Source organism: Arachis ipaensis, chromosome B3, assembly GCF_059453495.1.
Source record: "Arachis ipaensis isolate K30076 ecotype BB chromosome B3, ASM5945349v1, whole genome shotgun sequence".
NCBI lineage: Eukaryota > Viridiplantae > Streptophyta > Magnoliopsida > Fabales > Fabaceae > Arachis > Arachis ipaensis.
The window spans coordinates 47,770,366-47,782,544 of record NC_142438.1 but is presented as its reverse complement, the minus strand read 5'-3'; the positions used below and the strand labels follow the sequence as shown (position 1 = coordinate 47,782,544).

Below are 12,179 nucleotides of genomic sequence, written 5' to 3'. Positions count from 1 at the left end.
CATACACCTGGTTGCTGGTGTTCCCTGTGTCCATGTCTGTTGTCTGTTGATCCCGCCAGAACCCAGCTCTATTCATTGCTTCCTCTACTCTATCTTCAAGCTTCATTGCATTGCTTACTTCTATCTCACTTCTCCTTTTGAAGAATTCATCAAAGGTTGGAAAAGCTGGATCCATGTTGTGCAGATGCTCTCCAATATAGTTCAGCTTGATTTGACTATTTATGTTGTAGTCGGCTTGGACTTCATATCTTGCATCTTGGAGTGTTGTGAACTCTTTGAGAGCCCTCAAATTTTCAGCTTGCATTTGTTCCAACTTTCCAAATGATTCATGAGATTGAAAAGCATGTTCTTCTTGCATCACAAGGAATCTTGACTCGAATTCACTTTGTTTGTTCATCATTCTTAGCTCCCGTTCTTCTTGTGCTTGTTGGTTTTTCATGTATAGTGAATGATATTCCTCTTGCCTTTCTTGAATTCTCATGTACTGTTGTGATAATCTTCCAATTGCTTCCTGCATTTGAGTCATGTCCAGATTGTTATGTAGAGGAGTGTGCTGCTGTTCCTCCTCCTCTTGTGGCTCTTCTTCCTCTTGTAATTCTTCTCCCTCCATTGGTTCCTCTCTTTCCCTTCTTCCATGTGGTCTTCGGCCTTGATGTGCTTCAGGGGGCATCATCATTCTTTCAATGGTTATAGGCATGCCTTGGCTTAACCACATTGGATTCTCCTCTTCCATTGGATATTTAGCCTTTGCACACAACCTCCAAATAGTACTCGGATAGTACAACCAAGATCCGGCCGAATTCTTCTCAGCCAGCTTTTGAATGTCCTTTGCCAGAATTTCATGAACTTTTACCTCTCCTCCCACAATTATGCAATGCAACATAATAGCTCTATTCTTGTTAACTTATGAGGTGTTTACTGTGCCCAGAATTGATCTTTTCAACAACTCATACCATCCCTTTGCTTCCGGGGTAAGGTTAACTCTCTTCAAATACTTGTATTTATTCTTGTCATCTCCTTCCCACTCTGAGTTTTCCATACAAATATCTCTAGCAATCCCATCATAATCCGGATCACCATTTACCCTTTGGTGGTATCCCGGTTCACTAAAGCGAACTGATTTTAGTCCCAAGACTTTTTTGATTGCATCCGAGCTAAAATCTACTTCCACTCCCCGCACATAGCTCTTGTATGTTGGGGCCTCACTCATGTCAAGCCTTGAGACATTGGCATAGAATTCTCTTATGATATTAGCATTGATTTGGGTGATTGGTGATATGAGTTCCTCCCACCTCCTCTTTCGAATTTTGTCCTTCATTTCTTGGCATCCATCATCCGGCAGCCATAGTGGAATTTCTGGATATATCTTCTTCTGATTCATCCATTCAATTTGCATATGATGGTATCGAGATTTGAATCTCCATTGGTCATATTCAGGGGTGCTCTCCTCCACCATGGGATCTTTCCCTCTTCTTCGTTTGGTTCTTGAGGAAGAGGCCATGATCACTTGGTTGTTTGAGACTCTTGAGGTTAAAGGGAGTGTGAAGAATGTTAGAGATTTTGATGTGTGTCTTGGAGAAAGATGAAATTTGAGGCAGAGCTTGTTATGATGAGAAATGATGAAGGGAAGTTTAAATGGTTGGAGTGCAAGGATTCGGTCACATGCATGGCTTGGAGGTGGTATGTTATTTAAATGAACAATGAAGGGCTAGGATGCAATTAGATACTATGTGAATCAAAGGTGTGCATGTAAGGGTGAATGAAGACAAAGCTTGCTTCTTCAATTGTCTTTGCCGTGATCATCTCAAGGAGTGGCAGATTCTCTTTTTGAAGCATGTGATGAGATTTTGTCCTCATGCTATGCTTTCCTTTGTCTTGTCTCTTTCATAAAGTGTTCTTTGACCATCTAGTCATCACAACAAGACAACACACATTAGCTATATTAAACCGTGGCAATAGTGCTTCTTTTCATTAACACTATATGAATTATCATTCCTTATATCCATTTGAACCGTGACTTTCCTTGGAGGACACCAAACTTAATGTTTGGTCATATAGTTAAAAATATGTGGTTCTCCCTCTAACTAGTAAAAATGAAATCCCAATATCATTCTTGGTCAAATGTTTATAAGAGATGTTTTCATCATAATTTTCCTTTTTCTCTCTCTTTTTTTTTTTGAAGGATCAATTGTGCCCCTAAATCCGTGCATCAAAGTTTGGTGAACACCAAACTTGTATCTTGCTTAAGGGATAAATGTGAGATGCTAGTATTAAATCACAATTGATGCCTACATCATAGAGTATGATTTCTTTTTAATTGAAAAGTCTCAGTAAGAGATAATGTATGATCATTGATGCATGATTTTTTTTTTCATGAGAAGAGAAATACCAAACTTAGTGTTTGGTCATATGCTAGGCATATAGTATGAAAATGTTTGCAACACTGGTTTGGTGTGCTTGAAGGCACACCAAACTTTAGAAGTCTTAGCATATGAAAAAAAATTTTGCATGCATTCATTGAGTACGTCTATGAAAATAAATTTCATGCTCAGATGATCATAACTTATTGAATTTGAAATGACATAAATCTTAAATCATGGGTTGCCTCCCATGGAGCGCTCTTTTATTGTCACTAGCTTGACATTGGAGGTTTCTTTTATGGTGGTTGAGGGTTGTAGTGCCTCAACTTGTCTCCCCTGACTGTGATCCTCCTCTTTGTTCTCTGGTGTTCAATTTCAGCATGTTCCAACGAGAATATGTTGCTGACATTGTAATAGTCATCAGTCTGTCGGCTTGCCCCCAGTTGTTGATATATTAATTGCACTTTGTCACCTTTGGAAAGCCCCTCTATTGGAATCTTCCTGTTCTTCCAACCCCTTTTTGTTTTGTTTCTGCGTTTCATCCTTTCTTTCGTTGACCTTTCTTTTCTGGCCGTAGGCTTACCTTGGGGATCTTTCATCCTTTCAGTGGCTAATACTCCAATATTCTCTTGGACTTCTTCATCAGTTTACACAATCTTTTGCCTTGGGATGTTGTTGTGAATTGCCTTGTTGCTTTCTTCCTTTAACTGAGATTTTTCTTTGTCAAGTTCCATACAGTTTTTCTTCTCATTACCAAACTGTGCTTCTGGTAACACCTTCAGAGTGACACTCTTATCATGCATTCTGAGAGTTAATTCTCCTTCCTCTATGTCTATGATAGCTCTAGCAGTGGCCAACAATGGCCTTCCCAGAATAATAGAGTCACCATCATCCCCTTCTGAATCTAGAACCACAAAATCTGCAGGGTATATGAAATTGTCCACCTTGACCAGAAGGTTTTCAATCATACCCCTGGGGTATACTGTTGACTTATCTACTAGCTCTAGAGATATTTGTACTGGTTTAACTTCCTCTATATGCAGCTTTTTTACCAAGGAGGATGGTATTAAGTTGATACTTGCTCCTAGATCGCACATTGCTTTAGTGATGGTTAATTCCCCAATGGTGCAAGGTATCCAAAAGCTCCCTGGATCTTCAAGCTTAGGGGGAAACCCTTTTTGAATCAAAGCCCTGCATTCCTCAGTGAGCAGTATGGTTTCCTTCTCATCCCAACTTTTTTTCTTGTTGATAAGCTCCTTCAAAAACTTGGCATACAGAGGCATTTGCTCAAGTGCTTCAGCAAAAGGAATATTGATTTCCAGCTTTTTGAAAGTCTCAAGGAACTTGTGAAAATGCTAGTCCTTGGTTTCTTTGTTGAACCTCTGGGGATATGGCAGTGGAGGTGTGATGCTCTTTCCTATTTGCTGCTGTCCCTGAGTCACTTCTGTTGAACCGTGTGGCTGGTTGTCCTTCTCTTTGAGTTTCTCAGTGCTCTTGCTTGGCATCACAACTTGATCCTTGTCTTTATCTGCCTTTGTTTGCTCTTCATCTTCCATTGCACTTTTGCTGCTCTCTGCTTGCTTCTTTATAGTATCATTATTGCTCATCAATGTTCTCCCACTCCTTAATTGTATCGCCTTGCATTCTTCCTTAGGATTTGGAATCGTGTCACTCGGCAGAGAGCTTGAGGGTCTCTCAAGAGAAATCTGCTTGGAGATTTGCCCCATCTGTCTCTCTAGGCTCTTCAGGGATGCTTCATGATTCTTGGTTGTCATTTCCTGGTGTTTCAACATTTTGTCTATCACGGCCTCCAAGTTAGTGATTCTCTGGGCTTCAGGTGATACTTGAGGTGGGTTATGAGATGTGGGTGGTGGATGGTAGGCATTTTGGTTGGTGGGTTGGTTATTGGATTGGTACTGGTTGGGGTTGGGGTAGTTGTTTTGAGTTTTTCTGTAGGGGTTCTGGTTAGTTTGCTGCTGGTTGTGGTTTTGGTTGCTTCTTGGGTTGTTTTGGTTTGAGTTTCTCTGCCATGGTTGTTGATTTTGGGTGTGATTATCTCCCCATCTGAGGTTTGGGTGGTTTTTCCAGGATGGATTGTATGTATCACCATACACTTCATTTGGTCCTTGGTTGTGCATATACTGTACTTGCTCTTGTTGTTGTTCTTCTTGAGTTTCTTCATTCTGTCCCCATGTGGTTGATGGTTGGCTAATGTTAACTGCTGCAACTTGGAGACTATCAATCCTCTTGGCCATTTGCTCAAATTGTTGTTGAATTTGCTGCTGCATCATCTTGTTTTGAGCCAAGATTGAGTCCACTCCTTCTAGCTCCATTACTCCTCTTCTTTGTGATGGTTGGCGGTTTCTTTGATGAGCAAAGAAATATTGGTTGTTAGCCACCATATCAATGAGATTTTGAGCTTCCTCTGCAGTTTTCATGAGTTGCAAGGAACCTCCAGCTGAATGATCCAAAGCTTCTTGAGATTTCAATGTTAAGCCCTCATAGAAATTCTGCAGCTTATCCCACTCAGTGAACATTTCAGGAGGACATTTCCTGATTAGAGCTTTGTATCTCTCCCATGCCTCATGGATGGGTTCAGCCTCCATTTGTGTAAATGTTTGTACCTCAGTCTTCAACCTTATGATCCTTTGAGGTGGGTAAAATTTGGCAAGAAACTTGGTTACCAGATCATCCCAATTGTTGATGATGTCTCTTGGAAAGGATTCCAACCATTGAGTGGCCTTGTCTCTGAGAGAAAATGGGAATAGCAATAGCTTGTAGCTGTCAGGAGGCACACCATTAGTTTTAACAGTGTTACAAATCCTCAAGAAGGTGGATAGGTGTTGGTTCGGATCTTCAAGTGGTCCTCCACCAAAAGAGCAATTGTTTTGAACCAAAGTGATGAGTTGTGGCTTTAGTTCAAAATTTTTTGCATTAACATTTGGAGTTAAGATGCTACTTCCACAATGTCTAGGATTTGCAAAAGTATAGGAAGCTAAAACTCTCCTCTGGGGTGGATTGTTATTGTTATTGTCTACTCCACCTGGTGGATTGGTTGAATGTTCCTCCATATCTTGGAATTCTTCTTCTGATTCCTCTTCTCCAACAATATTTTTCCCTCTTTCAGCTCTTCTTAACCTTCTAAGAGTTCTTTCGTCTTGTTCATGAAAGATGGGTGTATTTCTTCTTGTACCTGACATACAAGCAGAACATAAGAAACACACAAACCAGTGACACTTCAATCTATTGCTAGAATGAAGTTTTAGTTAGCTTAAGCAAAAATTCAAACAGTTAGTGGGTTAATTGAAAATTAAAGGAACAGAAAATAAAAATGCTAGATCTAGATCACCACCTCACTTAATCATTGTCAATCTAATTCAATCCCCGGCAACGGCGCCAAAAACTTGATGGGATATTTTCGCGGAGAAACGAATTTCTCCAAAACACCCAAATCTAACCGGCAAGTGCACCGGGTCGCATCAAGTAATAATAACTCACGTGAGTGAGGTCGATCCCACAGGGATTGAAGGATTGAGCAATTTTAGTTTGGTGGTTGATTTAGTCAAGCGAATCAAGATTTGGTTGAGAGATTTGTGATTTGCAGAATTGAAATTGCATAGGAAGTAAAGGACATGGGTAAATTGCATGAAATTAAAGAGAACTGGAATTTAAAATGCTGAATCTTAAAGAGCAAGGAATTAAATGGCAGAAACTTAGAACGCAAGAAATGTAAATTGCAGAATCTTAAAGTGCAAGAAATGTAAATGGCTTGAATTGTAAAGGGAATTGGGAGTTGGATTTGCAGAAATTAAACAAGGAAAAGTAAATTGCAACAAACAGAGAAGTAAAGGATGTCTTGAATCAAACCGGATCTTAAAACAGAAATGTAAATAAGCATGAAAACAGTAAACAGGGAATGGGAATTGGGAAATCTGGATCTCAGGACCCAAGAGACTAGAAAACCAAGTCTAGATCTCAATGCCTTCCTAGATCCAACAAGAACAATTGCAAAGGAAATGTAGATTGCAAAGAAAGTAGATGAAAAGCAATTAACCGAAACCGAATTCAATTGTGCAGTAAAATAAAGCAGAGAGGTCTTAGGATGAGATTGAAACAGAATTTCTTCAATTCTCCAACCCAAGATCCAAGACAATTGTAATTGAAATTCAAAACAAGAAAACTAAGAGGAAGGAAATTCAATTCTCCTTCCCCGAGACTTAGAAATTAAAATTCACTCAACACCAAAAGCTTTCCGAAAACTCTCTATGAAAACTCCAAAGAAAAGCTCTTCTGAAAATTCTAAAAAAAGCTCCTCTAAAACTTAAATTCTAATCTATTTATACACTTTCTTCAAATGGTCTTCAAGCCTTCAATTGGGCCTTTGCTCTTGGTGGAATTGGGTTGAGAGAGGCCTTGGTTGATTGCTCTTGGAGTTTGGAGAAGAACTGAATTGAACCGGGTTGGAATCATGAAAGCTTGAGTGAAAGTTGGAGTAAAAGTTAGGGTCTAACTTTTGCTCCAACTTTTCACATCAGCACCCTTGTTTTGCTGATACCAACGTTGGGGCAAAAGTTAGGGGTCTAACTTTTGCTCCAACGTTGGCCTCCCCTTAGTTATTCATGGCGCCAACGTTAGCCAGAAAGTTAGGGGCTAACGTTGGCGCAAACTTTTGCTAGCCCAGGGAGTTTTTCAAGCGCCAACGTTAGCCAGAAAGTTAGGGGCTAACGTTGGTGCAAACTTTTGGTGCATCCAGGGAGTGTTTTTCATGCCAAAAGTTAGCCAAAAAGTTAGGGGCTAACTTTTGCTCCAACTTTTGCCCAAAAGTTAGCCAAAAAGTTAGGGGCTAACTTTTGCTCCAGTTTTTGCCCAAAAGTTAGCCAAAAAGTTAGGGGCTAACTTTTGCTCCAGCTTTTGCTTCCTGGTTCATAATTAATTCAAGACTCAAGTCATTCCTCCTAGCCATTCCTTCTTGCATCAACCTTTCTCCAAGCTTTCTTCACCTATCATTAATCAACCAAACACATCAAAGCTATGCTCAAAATCATGAGATATTCATTCTTTCATAATATGTGACATTTATAGCATAAAACCTCATGAAATGGCATGAATTCATACATGGTTGATTAAATCAAAGGAAACATGAAAATCTACCAAATTGGCTTGCTTTTGGCTCAAGAAAGTGTATAATTCAATTGAAAACAAAAGAAAAAGGCTAGTGAAACTAGGCTAAGATGACTTGTCATCAGGATGCAAAGAAGTATTAGTGGTGCCAACAAAAGAATAGGAAGTAGCAGACTCCAAGTCACTCTCGGTGCCATCTAGTGATTCGGTATGTTCTTCAAGAGAGGCCAAAGTACTAGCCATATAGTCCAACCGTCATTTAGCTTGCCGAGTATGTAACAAAGTTCTTTCAATCTCAAGGTCAAGCTCGGCTAAAATAAAGTTCGGTTGAGACCGAGTCATCAAACTTGGAAGTCATAGCACATGCATAAAAGAAATCTAAACTACAACTAGGTATTGAAAGCAAGTAAACTATCTACACTATTCACATATTCACATAACCAATGTCAAGGCATACGTTGCAACCATTCCCCGGCAACGGTGCCAAAAATTTTGATAGCGTTGACTATCGTCGGTAAGAATTTCACAAAATGTTCACGTTGCAAGTATAGCTCTCAACCGACAAATAATCCTCGAATCAAAATTTAAAGGATTTTGGTTGTCACAAAGTTCAACCCCAATAAAAGTAACCAAAGTATTCAAACCCCGAGTCGTCTCACAAGGAATGGGCAAACATGTACATCAACATTGGTTAGAATTCCGGGACTGGAAGTCATGATCAAGAAATTAACTAATAGACTAATCAAGCAAGAAATCTTAAAGTGCAAGAAACTAAATCAAGTAACTAAACCAAGGCATGAGCCATTTCAAACTAATAAGAGAACATCCAATATGATTCTACTCTAAAACTAGACAAGTAACTATAATTAGGATTAAGCAATTGAGATTTTTGGGTTTCAAATATGAATAATAAAAGCAACTCTTGGCTAGGCATAGGACTTGGGATCACTATCCTTGTCTAATAACTATATCTTGACAATTGTGAGGAACCAAGCTCATTAAGTTTACTTCTATACTTGAAGTACATCAAATGGCTTGGTCAACATCAATCCATAAGCCCTAACCTGGCTACTAATTAACTTAGTAGTAGGCTAGTGTCAATGGTTATCAAATTGACCACTAAGGGTTCTCAAATCACCAAATCCATTAGACCCAATGACTCAAGTTTACCCAATTCCCTTAGCCTAGGCTAAGAGTAAAGAAAACTACTCCATATTCAAAGGAAACATTTCATCAAACACATGGTAGGCATTAACAAAAGACATACTCAAATTGCAATTAAATTGGAAATTATAAGGACCCACTAACAATTATCCGTATAGAACAACTCAATTGACACTGATAGTCATAGAAAATATCAATGTACTCATAGAATTCAAGATCTACATTGTTCATAAAATGAATGGAAAATTGGAAAATAATAAGATAACATAACTCACCACAAGATTTAAGCAAAATTACACTAGGAAATTCAAATTAAGTAATCATAACTAGCCATTAACAAAATCTAATTCAGAAATGCAGCAATGGGAGATCAAAATCAAACTGGATCTAGAGGAGAGTAAGGGTTTCTCTCTCTAGAAGAACAGGAACCAAAACTAGCAAAAATTGTGTCTAAGTGTGTAATGGATGATCCCCCTTTCCCCCTTGAGTTCCTGGATCTTTTCCATGCAGAACCAGCTTGAATTTGGGCCTATTGAGCCTTAGAAATCACCAGGCATGATTTCTTTAATGAGGTCACGTGCAACTTGTCACGCGTATGCGTCATGCACGCGTGCGCGTCGCCTGAATTTTGCGATCCACGCGTACACGCCAAGCACGCATGCGCGTCGATGGAGATTTTGCCAATCCACGCGGATGTGCCACTCGTCGCACGCCATACCCAACTTCCTGCACCCACGCGTGCGCGTGAGGTGCGCGTGCGCGTCGCAGCTGATTTTCCAAAATCCAATTCTTCATGTTCCTTCCACTTGTGCATGCTTTCTTTTTCTCTTCTAGGCCATTCTTGCCCTATAAACTCTGAAATCACTCCACAAACATATCACGGCATCGAATGGTAATAAAAGAGGATCAAAATATGGCAACTTTAAGGCAAAAGAAGCATGTTTTCCATCATGAAGCAATATTAGGAAGAGAACACAAAACCATGCAATTTATGTGAATAAGTGTGGAAAATATTGACAAAACCCCCCAAATTCTACACAATATAAACCACAAAATTGGTGTTTATCAAAGATTAATCGGAAGTTCTATCCTTGTTGAATTCTTCCAAGTGTAATAGTAAGAGGTTGTTGTTTTTACTTAGTTAACCTTTACTGAATAAAGAAAAGTCAAGTAATTGAGCCAACTCTAATCCACAAGTCCTAATCCTCTCCTATGGAAGGATTAGCGTTAGTGACTAGAGAGTTAGCCAACAACTTCCAATTGCAAATTAACACTTGAGTATTCCAACTCAAGGATCTCCTATTAATCAACTCCAAGGTCAAGTTAAGAGCCTACTCCATTGACATGGATGCCAATGTCGCAGACATGTAAAGGGAAAAGAGAAGAGACATAGTAACTAAAATTAAAGTAATAAAAGCTAATTTTGGAGTAATAAATTAAGGAAAGATGATACTCAAACCAATAATGAAATTAAATGTAAAAATAATTCTTGCATTAATAATTTCAAAAATCAAAGATATCCATATGTAAATCTGAACAGGGTAAATGGGTGATAAAAGAGTAAGGAAATAAGGAAACAAACTAGAATGATAGAAACTTCAACGGAGGTAATAACTCTTCTCAATATCCAAATCAAAAGCATAAAACTCTAAAATTATGAATGTGAAGAACCCTAGAGGAAGTAGTATTTTCTCTCTAAGATTCAAAACTAAAACTAAAAACTGTGTAAAAGTGAATGTGTCTTGAGTCTCTGCTTGTCTCCTGGCTCTAGTCTGTGTTTCTGGGCCGAAAACTAGGTCCAAACTCAGCCCAAAATCACCCCCAGCGTCTTCTGTGATTTCTGCACGTGGCGCACGTCACGCATACGCGTCAGTCACGCGTACGCGTCGATGGTCCTCTTCGCATGTCACGCAAACGCGTCAGTTACACACACGCATCGCTGTGAAAATCTTCAAATCACACGCACGCATGAGCCATGCGTGCGCGTCGATCCTCGCTGGTTATCTCCTTTATTTCTTGTGCTCCTTCTATTTTTGCAAGCTTCCTCTCCATCCTCTAAGCCATTCCTGCCCTATATAGCCTGAAAACACTTAGCACACAGATCACGACATCAAATGGTATAAAGGGGAATTAAAATACATAATTTAAAGGCTTAGGAAGCAAGTTTTCAACCATAGAACAAAATTGGGAAGGAATTGTAAAATCATGCAAATTGTATGAATAAGTGTGTAAAGACTTGATAAAAACCACTCAAATTAGCACAAGATAAACCATAAAATAGTGGTTTATCAATCTCGCCACACTTAAACATTAGCATGTCCTCATGCTAAGCTCAAGGAGACAAAAGGAATGAATAGGGAAAAGTAAGATTCATGAGATGCAACCTATGTATGTGAATGCAACTATATGCTAAGATGTTTCTATCTACTTGGTGAAAAGTAAATAAGTTCTCCAAGACAAACATAATTCAGATTCCACTAATTCAAATCACACAATAAAAGACAAGTAAACTTGTAAGAAGATAGCTTATGAAAGCAGGGAACATAGAATCAAGCATCGAACTCTCACTGGTAGTGTATATGCACTCTAATCGCTCAAGTGTCTAGGGTTAATCCACTCTACTCTTCTCTAGTCATGCTTTCTAAAACTTTGTTCTTCATCTAACCAATCAACAAATATTTAGTATACCAATGCAAACATCGTGAGGTCTTTTCAAGGTTGTAATGGGGTTAAGGTAACGGTGAGGATATATGTATGGCCAAGTGAGTTATAATATGAATCTTTGACTAATCTAAATTCTCACCTAACACACACACTCTATATAACTCTAAAATCATGCCTAGCTACCCAAAATCCCACTTTTTCATCACATACTCATGTATCAATTTATAATTCCATCACATATGTATTGATCTTTTATTGAACTTAGCATTGGGGTGGTTTTATCCCCTATTCATTTATTTCTTTTTCTGTACTTTTCTTTTTTTTTTCTATTTTTTTAAACAAGAATGAAAACATAACATATCGATGCATATGGTTTCTCTGGTTTCACATGAGTAGGCACACAAATTCTCAATATTCAGATAAAGTAGAAACATAACACATTCTCATTATCCCAGGTTTCCTATAATTCCCCACACTTAGTTAATACACTATCTTAAGCTAACCAAAGATTCAAATCTGGTAATTAATTATTTTTCTACTTAAGGCTAGTGATGTGGTAATATAAAGAACAAATGGGGATTAAAAGGCTCAAAGTGGCAAATAAAGGTAATTAAAATGGTAGGCTATTTGGGATAAGTGAGCTAATAACAATTAATGGCCTCAATCATATGTATGCATGCAAATACACTAAACAATGGACATATAGAATGGAACAAACTATAGATTGCAATCATAGATAAGAAAACACACAAGAATAGGAATCATGGTTAAATAATGTAACCATATAATTAAGCTTAAAATCTCACAGGTTGTGTGTTCTTAGCTATAAACCATGTTCCAAATTATAATCTTCAGACAAGTTTAACACAA

The 12,179-nt window shown here is 38.5% G+C and overlaps 1 pseudogene; it reads right to left on the bottom strand.

Annotated features, from left to right (window-relative positions):
* Nucleotides 1-2,656: 2,656 nt before the first annotated feature.
* On the bottom strand, nucleotides 2,657-4,966 carry LOC148570533 (uncharacterized; annotated as a pseudogene).
* Nucleotides 4,967-12,179: the final 7,213 nt, after the last annotated feature.